At 49.2% G+C, this 4,194-nt stretch overlaps 1 pseudogene; it reads right to left on the bottom strand.

Moving 5' to 3' along the window:
• Nucleotides 1–1,044: 1,044 nt before the first annotated feature.
• On the bottom strand, nt 1,045–2,358 carry LOC116812016 (tubulin beta-4A chain-like; annotated as a pseudogene).
• Between the last annotated feature and the right edge of the window lie 1,836 nt (nt 2,359–4,194).

Here is a 4,194-nt window from a genome sequence, read left to right as displayed (position 1 = left end):
ATTTCTTCTAGATTTTCTAGTTTATGTTCATAGAGATGTTTATAGTTTTCTCTGATGATTGTTTATATTTCTGTGGGGTCAGGGTGATAACCCCCTTATCATTTCTAATTGTGTTTATTTGATTCTTCTCTTTTTCCTTCTTTATTAGTCTAGCTAGTGGTCTATCTATTTTATTAATTTTTTCTTTTTTTTAACAATTTATTTATTGAGGGCGAGGCAGGGAAGCGGGGAGGGAGGGCAGGGGTGGCCTCTCTTCCTCACAGGCACCAGGCATTGTTTCTCTCCCAGATAAGCTAAGGTTGGCAGGGGCTGAGGGGAGTGAGGCAGGGAGGATGCATAGGGTCTGTGGGAGCCAGAGAGAAGCTGGAGTCAGAGGTAGGAGCTGGGGCTGCGGGGGGGTGAAAGGTGAGGCAAGGTCAAAGGTGAACTGCAGCTCAGAGGGAGGGCTCCAATGTAAACCAGGACTTATAGGTGGAGAGGTAAAATGGGATTCATAGGGGGTGAAAGAGAAGTTGGGGTCAGAGGGGATTCACGGGTGAAAGAGAAGTTGGGGTCAGAGGTAGGAGCTGGGGCTCAGGTCGGGGGTTAAAGGTGAGGCAAGGTCAGAGGTGAAGTGCAGCTCAGAGGGAGGGATCAAACATAAACCAGGACTTATGGGTCTAGAGGTAAAATGGGATTCATGGGGGGCAGAGGTCAAAGGTGAAGCAGAGGTCGGGGTGAAAGAGGGCCGTCAAAGTTAAAGGTGTGGTTTCCAGAGTCAGAAGGGGTGAAGTGGGGCTCCTCCTACGAATGTCAAGGTTGGAAGAGCTCAAGGGGGTCAAAGATAAATTAGGGCTCAAGGGTCAAAGGGGAGCCGGGGTCGGAGATGAAGTAGCCAGAGGTAAAGCGAGCTCCAAAGGTATTGTTAGGGTCAGGGTGAAGTCTTAGGGTCAGGGATGAGTCAGGCTTGGAGGGAAAGCGGGGGTCTAGGGGTCAGAGATGGAGGTCCTAGGGGGTCAAAAGTCAGAAGCCTCGAGGGGACAGACAGGAAGCAATGGGAGCAGCCTAGGCCACCTCCTCCTCGGCCTCCTCCTTGAACTCGCCCTCCTCGGCTGTGGCGTCCTGGTACTGCTGGTAATCAGATACCAGGTCATTGATGTTGCTGTCAGCCTTGGTGAACTCCATCTCGTCCATGCCCTCGCCTGTGTACCAGTGCAGGAACGCCTTGCACTGGAACATGGCTGTGAACTGCACAGAGATGCGCTTGAACAGCTCCTGGAAGGCTGTGTTGTTGCTGATGAAGGTTGCGGCTATCTTCAGGCCGTGGGGCGAGATGTCGCACACGGCCGTCTTCACGTTGTTGGGGATCCACTCCACGAAGTGGCTGCTGTTCTTGCTCTGCACGCTCAGCATCTGCTCGTCCACCTCCTTCATGGACCTGCAGCCCGGAACACGGTGGCCATGGTCAGGTAGCGGCCATGTCGCGGGTTGCACATGGCCATCATGTTCTTGGCGTCGAACATCTACTGCGTGAGCTCAGGCACCCTCAGGGCCCGGTACTGCTGGCTGCCCCGGCTGGTCAGGGGTGCGAAGCCAGGCATGAAGAAGTGCAGGCGAGGAAAGGGGACTATGTTGACGGCCAGCTTGCGCAGGTTGGCGTTCAGCTAGCCCAGGAAGCACAGGCAGGTGGTGACTCTGCTCATGGTGGCTGACACCAGGTGGTTGAGGTCCCCGTAGGTGGGGGTGGTCAGCTTGAGGGTGCGGAAGCAGATGTCGTAGAGTGCCTCATTGTTGATGCAGTAGGTCTCATTCGTATTCTCCACCAGCTGGTGCGCGGACAGCATGGCATTGTAGGGCTCCACCACTGTGTCTGACACTTTGGGCGAGGGCACCATGCTGAAGGTGTTTATGATGCAGTCTGGGAACTCCTCACAGATCTTACTGATGAGCAGTGTGCCCATCCTGGACCCAGTGCCACCCCCCAGCGAGTGTGTCAGCTGGAAGCCTTGAAGGCAGTGGCAGTTCTAGGCCTCCTTCTGGACCACGTCCAGGACAGCATCCACCAGCTCTGTGCCCTCCGTGTAGTGCCCCTTCACCCAGTTGTTGCCGGCTCCAGACTGGCCAAACACGAAGTTGTCCGGCCGAAAGATCTGACTGAAGGGGCCGGAAAGGATAGAGTCCATGGTGCTGACTTCCAGCACCATAGAGTTCCTCCTCTGGCCTCGTTGTAGTACACGTTGATCCTCTCCAGTTGCAGATCACTGTCCCCATAGTATGTGCCTGTGGGGTCAATGCCCATGTTCGTCACATAACCTCCCAAAACTTGGCCCCCATCTGGCTGCCACACTGGCTGGCCTTTAGGTGCACGATCTCCCACATGGTGGTGGCGCTGAGGGTGGCCGTGGTGGCGGTGGCGTGAATGCGGGGAGCTGCAGCGGCACGGGTGGAAGATGCCGTGGAGACGGCGGAGCACTATTAATTAAAAAAAAAGGCTCCTAGATTTGTTGATTTTTTGAAGGGTTTTTCATGTTCTATCTTCTTTAGTTCTGCTCTGGTCTTGGTTATTTCTTGTCTCTGCTAGCTTTGGGGTTTGTTGCTCTTGGTTCTCTAGCTCTTGTAGTTGAGATGTTAAGTTCTTAACTTGAGATCTGTCTAGATTTTTGATGTGAGTGTTTAGTGCTGTAAATTTCCCTCTTAATATTGAATTAGCTGTTTCCCAGAGATTCTGGTACATTGTCTTTTTGTTCTCATTAGTTTCAAATTACTTCTTGATTTCTGTCTTAATTTCATTATTTACCCAAGAGTCATTCAAGAGCAAGTAATTCAATTTCCATGTAGTTGTGTGGGTTTTTTTTTTTTTTTTTTTGAGACGGAGTCTTTCTTTGTCCCCCAGGCTGGAGTGCAGTGGCGCGATCTCGGCTCACCGCAACCTCCACCTCCTGGGTTCACGCCATTCTCCTGCCTCAGCCTCCCGAGTAGCTGGGAATACAGGCGCCCGCCAACACGCCCGGCTAATTTTTTGTGTTTTTAGTAGAGACGGGGTTTCACCGTGTTAGCCAGGATGGTCTCGATCTCCTGACCTCGTGATCCGCCCGCCTCAGCCTCCCAAAGTGCTGGGATTACAGGCTTGAGCCACCGCGCCCGGCTAGTTGTGTGGGTTTTAGTGAATTTCTTTTTTTTTTTTTTTGAGATGGAGTTTCACTCTTCTTGCCCAGGCTGGAGTGCTGTGGTGTGATCTCAGCTTACTGCAACCTCTGCCTCCCGGGTTCAAGTGATTCTCCTGCCTCAGCCTCCCTTGTAGCTGGGATTACAGGCATGTGCCACCACACCTGGCTAATTTTGTATTTTTAGTAGAGATGGGGTTTCTCCATGTTGGTCAGCCTGGTCTCCAACTCCCGACCTCTGGTGATCCACCCACCTTGGCCTCCCAAAGTGCTGGGATTACAGGCATGAGCCACCACACCCGGCCTTTTTTGTCTTTTTTTTATCTTTGTTGGTTTAAATTCTATTTTGTCAGAAACTAGGATTGCAACTCCTGCTTTTTTCTGTTTCCCATTTGCTTGGGAAATTTTCCTCTATCCCTTTATTTTGAGCCCATGTGTGTCTTTACATGTGAGATGGCTCTCCTAAAGACAGCATACTGGTGGGTCTTGGCTCTTTATCCAGCTTGCCATTTGCATAATTATTTTCTATTAGTTTCGTTGCAAGAATCTATTCAAGCTCTTTATCCACGTTTTAAGGACTATTTTCTTTAAAACTAGATAGTATAATTCAAAATCCTCTTATGAGTTGCAGATAAACAACAATTCATGGAAATCTTCTGAAAGATAGGGAAGAGGTGAGATCACCACTGAAACCCACTCTGTTTTGTGGAATTCTCACTCTTCTCTCTGGAGACCTCATGACTGTGATATATGAACTGAGAGAGGGCAGCACTGTCAAAACATACATGGAAGAGAATTTAGTAAAAGAGAGCTCCATGTACCTATCATCCTGAATTCACATATGTTAATAATTTATGATACTTGCTTTGAATTATTTTATTTATTAAATAAATAAAATATTATAGATAGAGGTCAAGTCCAATTTGTATTTCTTCCTAATCATTCTCTTCATTCTCAGAAGAACCATATCCTGAAGTTGGTGGACATCCTTCTCATTCATTTTCATGTATTTAATTTTACTACATATATATATATATATACAGACAAAAAT

The sequence above is a fragment of the Hylobates moloch genome, unplaced genomic scaffold (assembly GCF_009828535.3).
Source record: "Hylobates moloch isolate HMO894 unplaced genomic scaffold, HMol_V3 SCAFFOLD_7, whole genome shotgun sequence".
Classification (NCBI taxonomy): domain Eukaryota; kingdom Metazoa; phylum Chordata; class Mammalia; order Primates; family Hylobatidae; genus Hylobates; species Hylobates moloch.
Note: the sequence above shows the minus strand (reverse complement) of the source record. Positions and strands in the feature narration are given on the sequence as shown.